Here is a 19,827-nt window from a genome sequence, read left to right on the forward strand (position 1 = left end):
ATTCAGAAAATATATGTACTCTCAAGACTGACCCTTGAGCGGTGTAAAAATCATAAAACCTAAGTTCATTTAATTAATCCATGGCAAATAAATAATTAAAAAGGCAAGATAAAGAATTGCATTATCTAGTGGCACAGTTACGTGTTATCTGTAATGACCACATCTACCTTTTTACAGTTTCTAGCTAACATTCTCAAAGAGTCTTCTGAATTTGCAGTGAGGTACATTGCTGCAGAGACACAACTCAGCTGGTTGAAAGAGAAGTTCATAGCTTTTCCCTGGATGTTATCATTTCTGAGAGTCATCAGTACTTCTCTTTGCTAAGGTAAGAACCTATTCATCACCAACTAGCTTCTGCAAAATTGTCCAGGTTAGAAAACACCCCTAATATTATCTTATTCTGAAGTGGAGTGTGGATACCTGGGTTAAGCCAATAGATCTGATGGGATGTTGATGGGAAGGAAAGGGTGATGAGAAGCAGATAGCAGTATTGGCTTGATGTAGCTCAGCTGCACCCAAAAAACCCTATCAACCCATTCTTATACCGTACTGTTCCCTGTATTTAAGAACAGTAATGCCTGCTGGACCATGAGATGCTCAGTTGGTAAAATAACATATGAGTAAATGATTCATATATTCTTTATTCTAAACATACCATTGCTTTACTTGAAGTTTGGTGGGCAATAGGAAGACTCAATAAAAGAGACTTAGAAGCATTTGTTTGTTGGGGATGGCATAGCTGATCAAACTGACACAACCATTTTGGATTGCTATTGAGGAACACAGGGAGACATAGAAGGCACATATAAACTCAATATTTGCAATGATGGGAATTTATGTTAGGTAAGAATTGAAACTGAAATGAGTTCTTTCGTGCCACAGAAGTACTACAAATCTATTGAAGCTCTGGGCTAAGAAATATTGTTCTACAGGGTATATATCAAAGATTAGTGTTATATGCCTTTTTAATAATAAACCTCCAAAGTTAAGAGATTATACTGGTTTTGTTGTGTGAATCTGACTTTGTTTAGCTCATTTAACCCTATCAATGTAACTGATGCTAAAAGAGTATTCTTTAAACTGGAGTGACAGAAGCACTTTCAGAACCGAGTCCCACATTAGAACTGATGAAATGAAAGAGCAGTAAGAGTGTAAATCAGTGAATATTTAGACCTTTTGCTCTTTTGAACTACCAGCTTGGCTTAAAACTATTTTACCAGTTTTTGTGAAAGATTTAATTCTCTATTTCCAGAAAATTCAAATAACACCCAGTCTAACTTCAGCAATTTTATTTGCATTATGACAGAAATTCTGTACTTTAAAAAAAAATCCACTACATGTGTCAGTTGTGTTCCAGCAGATGCACAGAGCTTTTAAGCAGTACTGTACAGTAAAAATTCTAGTAATGAATTCTTTCTAGACCCACCCTTAAAATAATAAATAGGTAAATACTGAATAGTTTTTCAGTATGTCTGCTTCTATATCATATTCCAAAAAAATAATAAGGTAAATTGAAGATTGATTTAAAGATGCATTAATTGAAAGCAAGCAAGTTAAAATGCTTTCATCTGGAAAAGACAGTGCAATTAAAACTAGGCATGTGTGGTGGAAACTTAAAGGTTTAATGGCTAAAGCTATAAATCATGATTTATAGTGAGAGAATGCAATTTCTTGAAATGGAGCAAGCCTGAATTAAACTTACTCCAAGAGTGAATTTCTTAAGTGTGTGTTGTTTGGTTGCTTGGTTGGTTTTGTTTTTATTTATTTAGCTTTATATGATCTTCAAAATGTCACTTAAGTGGGAGCCAGAGATATAATTTGTACTTCCTATGAGACAACAGTAACAAAGTTAAAGCTAAAGAGAGTCTAAACCACTGCACACTTCAACCATCAATTCTTCCTCACAATATCTATAAAGTTCCCTTTTACTGCAGTTGTTTTTTCCACACTAGCATTAGACATTTCATGATATCTCTGGGGTCTTTGAACTTCATGGGATCATATATCTAAAGTAGCTTTCTACCACAGACTAATGAAAAATTGGAAACAGCACTATTACAAAAAGTGAGAACATACCTGAAGGCATAGAGAAATGTTTATGTGGGAGAAAACATTCAGCTTATCAGAAGAGATTTACATTGGCAGCCACTCCCTCCTCTTGAGAGGACTGAGTAGCAAGTTAACTGTTAGGTAACGTGACTGCAACTGTGAAAACTTCAGTGACCTATGCATACACAAGTTTCTATAAGGACAGGGCTGATCATCAGTATCTGACCTTGCTCCCCAGCAAACAGATGTTGAATCGTTAACAGAATAACCTGGGGTGGTTTTGGGCAATAACCTCTTAGCCTCTTCATGAAAACTGTAGAAGTGTAACTCCAGACAGATTTGATTCTTTTTGCCTCCAGATGATTTCAGCTCCCTGTTGAGTGTCAGCGTAGTTGGAGATTTTCTTTTATGTATGCCATAAGTAGTGGCAACCAGCAGAGGACACTGTACTGAAATGGTGCCTCTATCTTCAGTTACTGATGGTTCCATGCAAAGTAAAATATTACTCAAAAGATGAACTTACACAAGCAAGAACCCCCCCCCATTCTATTAGAAATTATGTAAGTCAAAACCAACTTGAGTATAATTTTTGATGTCAGCTTGAACAAGATCACTTTGGGATCTGTTTAAATATTGACAGCCATGCATTGTTGCTGCTGGTACAGACAGGAGCACATGCCAGAGAAATACTGTCATTTTCAGAGCTATTGGCATTTTGAGATGTGAGAAATGTGTACAATTACACCAAATATGAAGAGTAATAGAAATTAAGAATTAGGAAATTATTTGAATACTAATAAAAACCAGAGATCAAGTATTGAGCAACATGATCAAGTTCCTAATAATTTTTGATACTCTTAAATCCACAGTAGAAGACACAGACACACACAAGCATTTTAAAATTTAGCTACACTTGAACTGTAGGTGTTCTACAAAATAGATAGAACTAGAAATGGTTTTGGGTTTATGCTTATTATCTGAGTTGTAAAACGATAGTTGCACAGCATCTTTCCGTGCCTATTAGAGAATTTTAGGACATTGAAGTGTTCTGCTTACATACAGAAAAAGTACTTTGATCAATGAAGAGTTGAGACTTCACTGAGAAATGATTGTCAGATGTATGGATGAGGAGAAAGCAGTGTGAAAGTGTATGTATTCATCTCTGTAAGAAAGACAAATGGCTCAGTTTGTTTCACTTGTGTGTGAAGCCAGCGTTCAATTCATGCTTTGTGAGTCTGGGCTTTCACTTCAAGTTTCTAACATACTGCAGTGGGTTGCCCATGGCTAACAGCCTCGCTGTTTGCTCACTCCTCCTCTGCAGGACAGGGAAGAAAACAAGAAGGCAGGAAGATTTCTTACCACTTACGAGTAAAACAGACTAAACTTGGAAAAAAACCCCAAACCTCATCTACGGCTAATTAAATATGTAATTATTAATTTGGATAGTGGGAAACAAAAAAACAAACGTCAAAGCAGCACATTCCCCAAGTCCATGTTTAACATCATTCTTTCCTGACTCCTTTACATTACACCTCAAGTGGTGCAGGGTTGTGATCAGTGCATGGTAGCTTTTCTTTACTGTTTTTTTTTTTCCTCATACTTCTCTGCTCCAGCATGGACCCTCCACAAGCTGTAGGGGATATCTGCTGTGTCATGAAGCATCTCCTTCTCTAACCTTGGCCAGCCTCTCTTCAGACCTTGGTCTTACCTTTTGGCGTTTCTCATTATTTTTGTTCCCTCTCTGTGTTTGGTATGTTATGCCTTTGAGGAAAAAAAAATGTTTTCATGGGTGTGTCATCTAACTAAGCTGATGTGCTGCGGTCAGTCCATTGGTACCAATTTGACCTAGCTGTGTCTGGAATGGGACAGACCCTAGCTTCTTCTTACAGAGGCTCCCCATGTGGCCCCATTGCCTATGATCTTGCTATGTATACACAAAACACAAAGGAGAAACTATTATGAAAAAAAAGAAATATTTAAAATGTTTGGCTTCAGTCTAAGTTAGAGCTGGTTAATTTTGTAACATTTTAATTGTATGTGAGATCCATTTCCTTTCCAAATTTCCTCTTTCTCTCTTGTATGCGTAGTAGGAGACGACTTGCTCCACAATGAATGTGAAAAATGAAGCTGCAAAACTATGATAGCATTGATTAAAAACTAAATGCTATGATCCAGAACACAGCTGTGTGGCTGAGCCTTCGTTTTTAGAAACTGCCATCTTCCTTCTCCCCACCAAAGTAATTCTGAAATCTAACTCTGATTAAGAAGAGAGGGTATATCACCTCTGGAAAAACTTAACCATAAAGCTTCTGATTTTCAGTAGCTCAGCTTCAGTTAAACAGTTACCTTTTTGTTTAGTGCTCAGACTTCAATGGGTTTTAAAAACACTGCTCTAAACATCCGTTGTTTATGACCCTGCAGCTTTAAGACACAATATTAATTACAGTTTGGCAGGTATTTAAGCTCTGGTGACTGCTAGATAGATCATAGATATCTCTGCTTGAAAGCTCTTCAGCAGCATTTGGTGCTTCCTGGTACTGAGATTACTGCTGTAGGTCCAATCACATCCATTTTGACACCAGGTCTGTTCTTCTATTCCTTTTGCAGTAGCTATAGGAAGAAAATATCTTCAGTTTTTAAGGACAGCACTCAGTATTTTGCAAAGATTACTAACCACTCCGCTCTGGCATACTAGCAGAAGAAACAAAAAGATTCTGTTTGACCTTTTCCAATGGGAACTTCCAAAACTTAGTGCTGCAAGATTTGCTCACTGCAATTTTACACTAAATGCATTTTTAAAAGAAGTTCTGTTCTAGTGCTGCAAGATTAAAACAAACAAACAAAACCAACAAAAACCAACAAACCAAACAAAACCCCAAACAAACCCCCAAACCACAAAAGCAGCTAAATAAAAAGCTCTCAGCAAAGAGATATTCAGCTGTTACCCAAAAGAAAAAGCACCTCACACAGAGCACAGAGATGAAACCAAGGTGCAAAAAGGAAGCAATCAGAGAGGAAAGCTAATGTAGTGATGAAATGAGAGTACTGCATGTGCTGCATATGATAAAGGCTGGACAAAGCAAATTAAACACCTTCACTAGACCAGCTTACTTTTAAATGAATTACAAAACTGTCACAAGAAAAGAAAATGTCACCAAATGTCAGAAGCAGAATAACCATGAAATAGAATATTTTCCTTGAGACAAAAGCTGCACAAACTCCAAAAAAAACTCTCCCAGTCAAGTTCTAAAAGAAGAAGAAAAAAGTCTTAAGGGGAAAATGTCAATGTTAATAGACAGTCAAACAGAAAACAATTCTACTGGGGTAGAATGAAAAATAAATTTCACACAAATAACATCCAAGTACTGAGTGACCTGAATAGATGACCTGGTACAGAACTCTCCAAATTTACAGAGATCAGAATCTTTGAATTACAAGTCAGTAAATTGTGTTATGAAAAATTACATGCTCTAGGGAAGTGTAACACTGAGTTGCTTTGTGTAGTGGAACTTACATGGTTATTTAGAAATAAAACTTTTTAAAAAGTCTTACTTCTGTGAAGAAAAGAAGCATTTATCTTTCCTGTAGTTAAATGCTTTAGTCCTTCTTTGGCAAAGAGAGATAAATTCAGACCATTAATAGAGAGGCCATTCTGGGCTTAAGTATCTGGAGATCATGAAACTTGTTTTCTGTTTTCCTGTGCACAAAAATGTTCACCTTTTTCTTTTTCAGATGTCCCTCTTGTGTGTTCAGGGCTGAAATGTCCTCATTACCACTTTCTGTGACTTTGTCATTTGTATAAAATCAAGACCATTGAAGTAAAGTATGAAACATCCAAAATCTATCAGCTATGGTCTAGTTGATTGGATAGGGCTGGGTGATAGGTTGGACTGAATGATCTTAGAGGTCTCTTCCAACCTGGTTGATTCTATGATTCTTTTCTATGATCAACTTATGTATACTGTATACATATGTATGTACTGTACACACAAGAGGGGAGGAAAAGGTATGTAGGTAATAGTGAATTTACTAGAAGAGATGCATTATCTTGAAAAAAAAAAAGTAAGATTTGACTTCTATAGGAAAAAAATAGATTAAGTCTAATGTCCCTGCCACACAAGCAATGGCAAGATCACAAGTCTCAAGGCTTTCTGTCTACTGTGTGCATAGCATCTCTGCAGCATCATTACCAACATTCATATATATTATATGCCTTTGCTGGCTTTGGATGCCAAGCTAAATTTTGTAGATATTAAAACAAAACAAAAAAGAATGGGGGGAGGCAGGAAAAAATAAAAGAGAAAGTAAGAGTCTAAAAATCCTAAATCAGTGTAATGCTCGAAATGGGAAAAAAAGAAGAGCTCCACTTGGCCATCTGATGCCCAGTATGGTAGTCCAGAAAAGCATTACAGGAATGGAGAGCACCCCTGAGGAGAGGGACTTGGTGGTGCTGGTGGCTGAGAAGCTCAACATGAGCCAGCAGTGTGCATTTGCAGCCCGGAGGGACAACCAGATCTTGGGCTGCATCAAGAAAAGTGTGGCCAGCAGGTCGAGGGAGGTGATTCTCCCCCTCTACTCTGCTCTGGTGAGACTGTATCCAGTTCTGGAGCCCCCATTACAGGAAGGATGTGGATGTGCTGGAGAGTATCCAGAGAAGGGCCAGGGGGATGATCAGAGGGCTGGAGCACCTCTCCTACAAGGATAGACTGAAAGAGTTGGGGCTGTTCAGTCTGGAGAAGAGGAGGCTCCAAGGTGACCTTATTGTGGCCTTTCAGTATCTGAAGGGGTCCTACAAAAAAAAGTTGGGGAAGGACTTATCAGGGAGTGACAGGACTAGGGGGAATGGAACAAAGCTGGAGATGGGTAGGTTCAGGCTGGATGTGAAGGGGAAGTTCTTCACTATGAGTGGCGAGACTCTGGAATGGGTTGCCCAGGGAGGTGGTTGAGACTCATGCCTGGAGGTGTTTAAAGCCAGGCTGGATGAGGCTCTGGCCAGCCTCCGGTAGGGTGTCCCTGGGCATGGCAGGGGGGTTGGAACTAGATGATCCTTGGGGTCCCTTCCAACCCTGACGAACATAACTTTACATATGCACACGTACATAAGTAATTCTTTTAAACAGAAGACTCTTCAGGAAAGAATACCTTAGGAAGAAAGAGGCTTAAGCAATGTGTGAGGCTCTTTGTTTAGTCTTTTTTTTTTTTTTCCAGACACTACAGTAGTAATGTGAAGCAGAGATGGAAAAATCCAGAAGGTTTACACTTGTGAATCTTGCTTAGAAACCAGTTAATGTGGATCAGTGTTTCAACTCAGGCTGTTCACTCAAGAAATGTAAGTCTTACCTACTTTCCTTTCTCTCTTATCGCTTGCTGTTATTCAATGGGAGATTAATGGTCATACTCAGCCTCAGGGAAACAAAGTATACATACAGAGTTACTGAATTGTTTCTGTTGGAAAAGACCCTCAAGATCATCGAGTCCAACCATTATCTAACTCTGCCAAGTCTGGAACTACAGATAAAGAAAAGTTTGAGAGCTCTGAGGATCTTGTTCACTAGAAAGGAGGAATGTTAGCTGGTGCTCCAGTAATTAATGTTTAAATTACCCTTGGGTAGTAAGTAGTACATAGCATAACTTTACAATCTGGTAACTTTAAATTTTATGTCTAATTGTAGCAATGGGAGTTAGAGCACAAGTTGAAGACGTAATGAAATTACCATAGGGAGGAACAGACTAATGAACTGAAGTCCAGCAAAAGTTATAGCTATACTGCAGTCAGCTTGAAAACCTGTAAATAACAACTCTGAAAACCAGTGAGGACACTAGACAACGGATTTTATGCGTATATAAGCATAAAATGTGGATTGGGAAGAGTAATTGAGTTTGCTATATTGTCAAGCATGTACTTGGGGGAAAAAAAATCACTCTGTCATCATTTAATCTTCTTTGCACAACTCTTTCATCTTATTTGCATTTTTAATGCAAAAACCCCACAGAATCTCTCTTCAATCATACCAAACTTGTTTGTGCCAAATGATGCACTCACAACTTTAAGTATTTTAATTCTTCAGAAAAAAAAAAAAAAGATGAAGAAATCACAATAATACTCCTTATGTTTCTGGTACTTGGAAATCAGACTTTGCCTAGCCTTAATAATTCTGAAAACTTGGTATATTGAATAGTCATTCTAAAAGTTTTTAAATGAAATGATCTGTTTTAAATCAAATTATTGTAAGTTAATAAAAGTGAAGCTAGTGCTTTAGTAAATCTAGCTGAATGCTGATCTCTGCAGATGTAATTTCTTCTTCAAGGTATTTTACTATGATTTTATAGACTTTTTTATTATTTTTTTAAAGTTCATTTTCTGTGGCAATGTCTCATGAATATCATGTAGGTTTCCTTACCTGCTGTAGAAGCTCGAAAAAAATGTCATTTGGCCTTCCACAGGAGGCCACAACTTTTACTTACTACATAAATTTTAAATGCTGCTGATGTGATTCTACCTATATAGCATCATCTTTCTAGATACTGTGGGATTTTTCATTGATTATCACTATATCATCTACATTGTATCATCTTTATCAACAGAATGAGTTTCTGCTTTACCCAGACTTGCCATAGCCTGTGACTCATTATAATAGCAGAAATTCCATTAGCTTACTGTGCTATCAGATCAGTCCTTAACATCTTATTTCTTTCCTGTTACTCTGTTCTTTTTGCTGCAACTGGAGACTCTTACTTCTTGTCCTGTTCACCACTATAGTGGAGGAACAAATTATTTTCCCATTGCTCCAAAGCCTTTTAGGAAATTGGAACCTATCCTAGCACAGAATCATAAAATGGTTTGGGTTGGGAGGGACCTTTAAAGATCCTCTAGTCCAATCCCCCTACAACAAGCATGGTTGTCTTTAACTAGATCAGGTTGCCCAGAGCCTGTCCAATCTGAAATGGAATGTTTCCAGGCATGGGCCATCTACCACCTTTCTGGTCAGCATGTTCCAGTCTTTCACCACCCTTTTCATGAAATATTTCTTTGAAATCTGCTCTCTTTTAGTTTAAAACCATTACCCTTTGTCCTGCTGCAAGAAGCACTGTAAAAAAGACTAACTCTTGCATCTCTTTTTAAGTACTGGAAGGCTGTAATAAAGTCTCCTTAGAGCTTTCTCCAGGCTGAACAATCTTAACTTCCTCAGGCTTTCTTCATGGGAGAGGTGTTCATCCCTCTCATCACTTTTGTGACCCTCCTCTGGACCCACTCCAACAGGTTCATGTCTTCTCTGTCCTGGAGATTCTAGAACTGGAAGCAGTAGTTCATGTGAGATCTTGTGAGAGCAGGTCAGAGTGGGAGAATCACCTCGGTTGACCACAATGGACATGCTGCAGCCCAGAATATGGCTGGCTTTAGGGGCTGTGAGTGCACATTGTTGGCTTATGTCTGGGTTTTGACTCAGCAGTACTCCCAAGTTCGTCTGCACAGGGCTGCTCTCAATCCCTTTGACTCCCAGCCTGTATGGATAACAAGGTTATCCATACCCTGACCCAGATGCAGGACCTTGCTCTTGGCCTTGTGGAACTTTGTGAGATTCACATGAGCCTATTTCTCAAAGCCATCTGGACTCTTCTGCACATCATCCTGTCCCTCTGGTGCATCCACTGCACCACTCAGTTTACTGTCTAGTGCTGAGCATGCACTAGGTTCCATTGTCTGAGTCACCAATGAAGATAGTTCAGGTGGGTTTTTTTTGGGGTGAAAAGACAATCAGTCCTCTCTTATTGTGTTTTCTTGACTTCTAGCCATCTGTTGCTATAAATCTTCTCTGAGCTGGGTGCAGTTAATTCCCGTATTTCTCAGACTGATTTAACCAAGTCTGCTCTGTTGTTGAGGGCTATGCCCATGATAATTGGAGAAGGGTACAGATGTGTAGACTGATGCTCTGTAATTCTCATATCCTTATCTGCTACCTAGGCAGGTTTTGTACACAATGCATCGTACTGCAATTTAATGCAGATTCACTAAGTGTCCTCTGCCCCACCATCCATGTCATTAATGAAGTCAGTGAATAGATTCTTATCTCAGTATAGACTTCTGTAGGTTCCCAAAACACTCTTTGAACTTCATTATGTTAATTGTCCTCTGGCTACAGTTATCCAACTCGTTTTGCTACTATCATGCAGTAATTAATTTCAGCCTTCTGGCTTCTGATGAGCCTGTATTATGATATGGAAGTATATTTTGTGTACTGCTTCTGCAGGATGTTTATGAATAATGTCCTGGAATATTTATCTCAGGTTTCTAAGAGCTAAGCATGACCTGGCTGTATCTCTTTGGAGACCATTTCCTTGCCTTTTTTAAACATTTTTTTTTCTTTAATTTCTACACTTAACTCCATTTGCTAACACTGCATTTATGCTTTTCCAGTCTTTTGATGCCTGACTCTTCTCAATGATCTTGCAGAGAGTGATTCTACGGGTTTTCAGAATGTCCTTTAAATATCTCTGGAAGAGCTTCAAGCCCCAAAGTTTTGAAAATATCCAATGTAGACATTACTGTTAACTTTTCCTTCTATGTTCTGGGCTGATACTTTACTGCTTTTTTTGTTGCTACTAATTACTAATAGGGAGCTGCATACTTCCATTTTATTTTTTTAATGAAGACTGGTGCAAAAATGTGAAACACTTCACCTTTTTGAACATCACCTATCACTATTTCCCCTCACCCCCAAACTCGTTACCAAATTAATATTTTTGTCTGACCTTTTTCTGACTATGAATGCATTTAGCTGAGTTATGTATATCACAGATTTTCACATGCTAATTAGGTATCTTTCTGTTCTGCCAGTGAGTGGTATGACTAGACTGGGGTAATTTTCTCAAAGAGGAGATACTGGTATAATTTAAAGATATTAAGAACTGAGTAATAATAACTTTTATTGACCATTCATTACAGTGGTGGACTGTACAAAACATAGTTAATGATCTGCACTTTATTTATAGTGGGAGTTTTTGTGGTTTAAGCTTCCACTCATTAATTGTCTCTGGCACGTTTTGTTTGCTAGATTAACTGCCAGTCTTGCCTTTGTGTGAATGTACTTGTAAGCTACGATCAAGTCATCCTTCAATCTGCATTTCATCTCTAAGAAATCAGTCTGAATTCTCTCCTTGCAAAGGGCTGCCTCAAACAACAAATCTGTAAACCTGCCTTGCTTCAGTCACTGCTATCTGTTCCTGTGTGCCCTAGAATAAGGTTAACTCAGTCCTATGATGATGGCTAAAAGGGTGATCAAGGTGGTTAAATGTGAGCATAAAGGATAAAGAACTGACTGGGTAGCATATGAGGTTAGGAGATAAGTAGTGCTAAAAATGTTGAAGGGAAGGGTAGGAGAGGAGCAAAACAGTGGGATTTCCCATGCTGGGACTAAATAAAGAGTGTAAAGATAAGTTTTTTTCCCCCTCATTTTTTGTTTTGACATTTGGCTAGCCCAAATTTTGGATTGTATAGGTAATGCTTGTGCAAAAATTTAGATTGCATTGACATCCCAAAGAAGTTTTTCAAAATAACTGTTTATTTTTTGGTTACTATTCAGAGAGTGAATGACCCTGTCTGCACTTAATTTCTCTGTGTGTGCTTTAATAAAAAATCATATGTAGGGTTTGAGCAGAACTGAAGTGAAAAGAACAGGCAGAGTAACTGAACAGTCTTAGGTCATACTGATAAGGAGGCACAGCTGCAGAGGGGTGGCCTTGGGAGGCTGGCAGAGAAACTGAGTGAGTTCTGAGCTCTGCAAGGAGCCAGGCTGGTCAGCCCTGGGAACAAGCAATGTTGTGGCTAAGTTCTTGCAAAGAGAGATTAAGGGGGGCAGTTGGTCAGGTCTGCCTCTGTGCATGTGGACAGCCCACTTCTGCCTATGTAAGCCTATCAAAAGTACACACTCCTGTACCGAACTCCACTATGTAGTATCAGGCTTAGCTTCAGTAAATGGATTGACCTTTATGGATCACATTGGTGTAAGCCCAAAGAGAGGCAAACTCGACAATCATTGAATCGTAGAATGCTTTAGGTTGGAAAGGACCTCAAAGATCATCGAGTTCCAACCCTCTGCCATAGGCAGGGGACACCTCCCACTAGAACAGGTTGCTCACCTAAGATATGGTAAGCAAGCACATAGATACATTTAAAATGGCATAAACCAAGCCTGAAAGATAAATTATTGAAAACTATGATGGTATAATTTAGAAGGAATTAATTTCATCCATCCCTAAAACATTCCTTCTAGCATATATATATTTAGGCATTGTGTATAGTCCACATGATGGCAACTTTGATCTCAAGTAAATTCAGAAAAAAAATAGGAGGTGCTAATTTGGGACCAGGTACATATTAAGAAATGAATGAAAATAAGGCTAACTACCTTCCCCAACTTCTTACTTTTTATTAATGTCACAGTTTCTCTCCAGTGCAGTGACAATTCAAGCTGTCTATATTTGAATTAAAATCTCAAGTCACCTTGCCTGCCATGTGAGTAGTCATATTTCAAAAACAGAGTGGGAACTACATAAGAATGCTGGATTAGTGACATGGTAGAATTGCCATCAGCCTCTCAGAGTACTTGGGACTCCAAGTGCACTACTAAGTTAATCAGAACATTCAGCTGTCATTTTCCTACTGGTAAGTTCTTCTGAATTTAAAGCTCTATTTAACCTGAGGTAGAAACTTATCTATGTACATGAGAATGGAGTTCTCAGTGAGGTATAACTCTTATTCCACAAGCTAGTGTGGCACTGAAGACAAGAGCCACTGAAAACAACAGCCAAGCACTTCAGTAATACTTATACTTCCATTGGCCCTCGATTTCTGTTTTACTTTATTCTACCGTCAACCTTCTTTGTACAATAAAACTTATAATCAAAGCAGGGAGCTAAGATAAAAATGAAAACAGGCACTAGAATCTCCACTTTGCGTTGATTTTTTTTTCCTAACAAGCTTAGTCTTTGATCATTTCCCATTTGATCAAAGAGTGCTTTGATGCCCTTTGAAGAAGTAATGAATTATGGGAATAAAGATATAGAATTTGATTCACATTTTCATCTGAAAAAAAAAAGTGAGAGAGCTGTACTGGTAGTTTGCAGTAGATATGTCTAAAGATGTAGAGAAAATTAGGGGGAAAAAAACAGGAATATAATCTAGTTAAAAACAAAAGTAAAAAGTGAAAGGAAAGATAGCTGTATTTATATATAATGTATTTCTTCTAGAAAACTCAGTTGAACAGCAATGAATGTCTTCATCTTGGAAGGCAATGTATTCTTACGAATATCAAAGCACAAAATGCACTGCAGATCTGTGTCTGAACAGCATTTACCACAGATGAAACAAATTCATTATAAAGAATTCTAGAGAGAAAGGAATAAAATGCTAGGGAAAGGCAAGTCTATCTTTAGCATTCTGTGTTGTTCGTAGAGTTGTATATTGAGGCGGGGATGTTTGTAGATTGTTTGCTTGTTTGTTTGATGTCTGAAGTGAAAATTGATAGAAATGCCTTAGGTAAAGTTCAAACTTCTTTTCAAAACCATCAAAATAATTTGCTTCTGACAGTAAATACATCTAATCAGGTGTGGAGAGGGAAAAATGAGATGTGTGCTGAACAAACAAGAGCAAATTTGAGAAAGGAACTGCAAACAAGTACAAGAGACAATCACCTCTTGAACATACAGTGGAATTGAATAGAGGTCAGGAAAAATACACCCTAAGGAGGGGAAATATATGGCATATTTTGGGGAAAATGGGGTGGAAAACTTACTTTCATTGTCCCAGTAGTGCATGGAACACACAGCGCTCAAAACAGACAGGACTTCTACACCATCTACCCTGCAGGAAACAAATTATTTGAATGAGCCTGAGACAACTGAGTATTTTTTCAGGCCTTTCAGGTCTTCTCAGAGTATTACATGACTTTCTTACTTGCTGAAGTGATCTTTAGCATCTTAACAGTCTCTGTAGCGAGTCTATGGTACACTGGGAAAATTCCAGAAAAATGGAGAAGTAATTTTTTAAGATAAAAATCATAAGATGAGCTGGAATATGTGAAGTTGCCTTACTCTAGATCCACATGGACACACAGTAAGAAAAAAGAAGGTTATAATACGCACAAATGTGAAGTGAAGCATTTGACAATAAGAGCCACTGAACATTTGAGAGTAATGAAAGCTGCAACTCTGAGAAGACTGTAGGAGTTGCTAAGGTAAGGGAAAGAAAGCAAATCACAATACAGGGCTACAGCTAGAAGTGTTAATATTATTCTCACATGTGAAAAATGAATAGGAGTGAGAAGCCATTATCCATCTGTCTGCAATACTGGTAAAATCAGGAGTAGACTATTGCATTCTACCTGTTACTTAGTTTTTAAATTGATACTTTATAATGAGCACAGGTGAATAAACTTCCCTACTGCAGCTGTTTAAAATGACAGCGAAAAATGTAGTAGAGAGAGATCAGTCTGGGAAATGATACAGAAAGTTCAATCCACATTAATTTTGAAATTAGCTAATAATTCATAGCATATTATTGTGCATATCATCTTTCAGAATGAAAATACTTTCCCTTGAATTAATTTGGGTCACTTCTACTTTTTAAAATATTACAATAACCTTTGTTTATATTCACTAATAACGACTGTATATTTTTAAGCTTCTGTTCTCTCTGTTTTGAATATTGTTGGTTCTGGGATTTTTTTTTTTCTTCTTTTTTTCTCCTGTGGCTTTGTCTCTGAAGGCAGTGCTCTAATTTCTTTTCAGGCTTGCTTTTCTGTTGTCATAGATTTGATCTAAAACTGCTCAAGCTGATTTCTTGTTTGGCTATGCTTGTTAAAGAGTGTACTTTCTTTTAGGTTTTGTAGTTTTAAAATAACAGCAACCCCCCCGAAATCAGTCAGCCAGTCTCAAGGAATACAAAATAAAGAGGACAATCAATAGCAAGTGTGAAATTATAGATTTAAACAGGGCTGTTTTCATATAAATATTTGTTGTGTTAGTATAAACTATATCCCAAAAGAGACTTCTGCTTCTTTTTCTTCAAAGTTCAAACCTAAAGTTTATATATGAAAAAAATCTTTCAGGAAAAAAGCTCCCACATCCACCTGACATTTCAAGTGGTAAAGAAACTTCCAATAAAACTGGAAGGGACCTTTGGAAAGAGATTTTTATATGGGAAATTCTTAAATAACATAGTTACAATTAATATTTTAGGAAGGTATAAAGCACACAGGTTTTAGCACATACAGTCCCATATGCATACATTGTATGTCATTGGAGTTTTGTGATAGTAGTAGCAGTACTTAGCTTTTATGCAAATCCCTTCAGAATTAATTTATAGTTACTTCAAAGGAGTCAGGCTAGTCTGTAAGCTTCTGGCCTCCATCAGACCTACACTGATAAAGAAAAAACTTAACCCTAGGTAGATTACTTCCTGAGGCTAAAGACACATAAGACATTCTGGCCCAAAGAAACCTGCTGAAAGCCAAATTAATATCTATTCATGAAACCTGCATGAAACATACAGATGTGGAAAATAATTTTCTCAACAAAATAATTTTGAGAACAGCTCATGTTTCAGATGGAGTCATGTACCTCCAAATTATTTACTGTGATGTTCTGGGCACTTAAAACTGAATAAAAAGAATGTTCATATCCCTAAATTGCCCTAAATTGCTTTTATGTCTCTCTTCTACTATAGGAAAAAAAACAACAAACCAACCAAACATAAAAAAGAGAATTCTCCACACTCTTATTTCAGTATATTTTTCCTCATTATTTCTCGTATGACACAGAAAATCAGTGTATTGCTTTTTGTGAAGAAAAACTTAATATACCTCAAACTTTCAGTCCTATCACTGTTCTTGCAGTTGTGCTTATATGAGGTAGCTTCTGCACATGCTGTTACATTGAACCCAGATATGCTTTTTCTTCTGATGGAAGTTTGCATAAGTGTCCACTATTTGTCTCTCTTGCTATATTCAAAGTTATCACAATGTTTAGTTCTAAAAGCTCTGTTGTTTATTACTCTCCAGTCAAGTTTATCAAACACACTGAAATGACAAGCACAAGACTGAAAGTTCTTGGCTTTGGGCTGACAAAAACTGGCTTGGCCAGCTTTAAATTTAAAGTAAGATTTGTAGGTAGATATTATAGTTTCATTTGGCTTTTTTTTTTTTTTTTTTGTAGTGAATTCTTCTGCATGTATTTTGATCCATAGACAGAGATAGCAGATTTATGCTGGAAAATCACAGAACCACAGAATTAACCAGGTTGGAAAAGACCTATGAGATAGAGTCCAACCTATCAGCTAAACCTTCTAATTAACTAAACCAAGGCACTTAATACCTGACCCAGTCTACTTTTAAACAGCTCTAGGGATGGTGGCTCCACCACCTCCTCGGGCTGCCCATTCCAATGCCAATCACTCTTTTTGTGAAGAATTTCGTCCTAACACCCAGCCTAAACCTGCCCTGGTGTAGTTTGAGACTGTGTCCTCTTCTTCTGTCCTTGGTTACCTGGCAGAAGAGATGAACCTCCACCTGGCTACAACCTCCTTTCAGGTAGTTGTAGACAGCAATGAGGTCTCCTCTGAGCCTCCTTTTCTCCAGGCTGAACAACCCATGTTCCCTCAGCTGTTCCTCATGGGGCTTGTTGCCCTTCTCTGGACAAGTTCAAGCACCTCAAGATCTTGCTTAAACACACCTGTTTATATTTGAAGAAAAATCCAGCTCCAGCAATAAGAAAAGAACTAAATAAGATTGAGAGCATGATGAGCTGATATGCTGATTTTAAGAGTTTAGATGAGACATATAATAGATTGTGTGATTCTGCTGTAAAACAAAACTAAATGGGCTCACAGAAAAAATCCTCTGTGTCCAGGACATTCCAGGCTTTAGAGATACTGGATTATTCTTATTTATTTAAGGAAAAGATCATCATAGAATAACAGAATGATTTTGTGTTGGAAAGGACCTTGAAGATCATCTAGTTCCAACCACTCTGTCATGAGCTGGATTACTGAAAGTCTCATCCAACATGGCCTTGAACGCTTTCAAGGAACAAAAATCCACTACTTCTGTCAGCAACATGCTCTGGTGTCTCACTACCTCCATGGTATGGAACTTCTTCATGATACCCTCTTTCAGTTTAAAACTCTCGCTCCTCCTTCTATCACCATACCCCCTGGTAAGGAATGGCTGTGGCTTATCCGTGTAAACAGATGTAAGGAGATTCATTATTCCTCTGGGCAGGACACTTCAGAGAGACTCTGCAGAGCATTAAATGACTGAGTTATCCTTCCTTCCTGTACCTTTCCCCTTACTGCACAGCTGGATGGAGAAATACTCCAGCAAATCAAGGTGAAATAGTAAAACTAGAACAGTAAGAAATGGTAACAAGCTGAGAAAAATTGCAGGTTAATTCTACCAACCCTGGACTTTAAAAAGAATTGTGCCCTTACATAATTGTCTTCCTGATCTGTTCCCGTGGTAGTACAGCTTTTTGCTGTCTCTTTTTACTGATTGCCAGGGAACTTTCAAACCTGACCTTGATTAGTGAATCTCAGTAACAGAAATGTAGTCTTTCTAACTGGAAAGCACATTCTTCCATCTGTTATGTATTGTGCACACACATAGACCGACCACAGTAAAAATAATTCAAACATTTAAAAAATGCTTGTAATGTGAAGCTCAGAATGGATGCAATGTGATAGAAATTACATCTCCTTCATAAAGAAAACATCTAAACGGGCTAACCATCTACACTCCATATGGTGCTCATTTCCTTTGCTCCGCGTCCCACTGTGCTCACAGTGTAATCCATATGGACCTCACTTAATTGGTTTGCTATTTCTGCAACATTTGCTATCTCTGCTCATAGCTTTCTATCAAACATCTATTTATTGTTGACATAATGCATTAGTCTGTCATCATTTTTGAGATTATTGGAAATGCAAAAGCATTAATTTCTCTGTGAACTGATCAATGCTGTGACACTCATACAAATCAAAGATGTGCAATCTCAGGCAACTGATGCATAGTTAGTGTGCACTTCCGTGTTCAAGCAGAGAGCTCCTAAGATAAGCAAGCAGCAAAACAGAGGCGTAGGAACCTGGAGGAAGGTTGTGAATGTACATGTGTTTCTCTAGGTCTGAACCGGGTAAAGAGTCAAAATGGAGCTCTGGAGTTGCTAGTGTGACAACTTCAAGTTCACAGTTGAGAGACACAAAGGACAAAGAGAAGATGAGTGTCACTCTGCTGATTTCCAAGGTAAAGTAGCGGTGCCTGTAGACTGTGAGCTGAATGCGTGTGATGAGACTCTGGGGCCAGTGACAGGCATACAGCTGTTAATTCTGTGTCCTAGAAATTCCTGGGTTTAACTAAGTCTGTGCACCTGGACAGTTCACTTAATACTGACACAACGGATAGCAGTGACCCCCAAATTATATCCTGAGAGTGTTCCTAAGAAGTATAGCTCTACCATATGTTACCTAGTTGTACTGAATTTTCCATTCAGTTTAGATTGATTTCTCTTCAAAGAGATTAAGCAAGAGGATGTAGTATTACATGATTAAATACTGTAGGAATATGTGTGGTGCAGAGTCCCAAGGGTCACAAAATGGGCTTGAGCATGTCCTGTCTTGTCCAGACATATTTACCTGCCTGTCTGCATTGCAGCCAGAGGCGGGAAAACAGGACCAAGAAACCCGGGCAGCCCAGACTGGTTTCATCCGGTCGCCTGAGAGGGGTTTCATAAGGCCCACGCCCCTGTCGCATGCAAGGCCTATGCGCCCCCCGTGTTTGGCAGACAGCAGCCTGTGGGTTCTGCCTTTTTGGGGTCTCTTTGGGTGATTGCCAGAGGTGATTGGGTGAGTGTGTGGCCAGTGAGACCATTAGCCTGGGCCATTGTCCTATAAAGGGGGTGAACAGGTGAATAAGTTGCTTGCCTGCTCCTTCGTTCTCACTCCCCTGCTGCTCGCCTGCCGCCTCAGCCGCCTCAGCCAGCAGCTGATGCCACTTTGCAGCCCAGGTGGAATTCGCCACAGGACTTCCACTGAATATTTTCCTGTCTATGTTTTGGGCCACAGACATTAGGACTGGTGAGTATTCTGAATTCTTTATTCAAGTTGCCAAAGGAATTTAATTACCCTCACAAGTGGTGCGTGAAGCTGCCAGACTCTCTAGCAAAGATATTTCTAGAACCTTTCAAAGTTCCATTGCATAGACATTCTGCAAAACAGTTCTGCTAACTGCATCCAAGAGCTTGTGTGGATAGTTGTAAATAAGTTTGGGGGGAATTGTTTTGTGTATATTAATACATTATTTAATAGCTGTTGAATTGGCCTCATTGCATTTCACTCCAAACTCCGATTTCAACTAGCCCCTTCGTAACAATATGATGGACAGAAGAAAAATACAAAACATGGGAAAAGAGACAGGTAGATTTTTCAGTAATGAATATATGATAGAGATGTAAACCACAAAAAAATACCAAAGAGAAAAGACTGTTTTAATGTAACATTTCTTGTAGAGTACCAAGCTGTAGTCCAGTAAGATGTCTGTGATGCACCTGAAAAACAGGGAAAACACTCTACTTTGCACACTGTGCAATTACTGTGTGGTGCTTCCAGTCATTACGTAATGTCTACAATGAGGAGAGTTGTGAGACTCGAAAAAGAGTCAGCTACTTACATGGAAGTTGAAAACGTGCAGGAATCTTTTAGACATTTTGTATATTATTTATATGTATTCTTGG

General features: G+C 38.4%; 1 long non-coding RNA gene across 1 annotated transcript; it reads left to right on the plus strand.

The window, feature by feature from the left end:
* Positions 1 to 228: 228 nt before the first annotated feature.
* On the plus strand, positions 229 to 18,337 carry LOC135178154 (uncharacterized). Its single transcript, XR_010303392.1, has 3 exons — positions 229 to 325; positions 7,258 to 7,378; positions 18,221 to 18,337. It is a non-coding gene; the product is annotated as an uncharacterized LOC135178154 (long non-coding RNA).
* The last annotated feature ends 1,490 nt before the right edge of the window (positions 18,338 to 19,827 follow it).

The sequence above is a fragment of the Pogoniulus pusillus genome, chromosome 9, assembly GCF_015220805.1.
Source record: "Pogoniulus pusillus isolate bPogPus1 chromosome 9, bPogPus1.pri, whole genome shotgun sequence".
Classification (NCBI taxonomy): Eukaryota; Metazoa; Chordata; class Aves; order Piciformes; family Lybiidae; genus Pogoniulus; species Pogoniulus pusillus.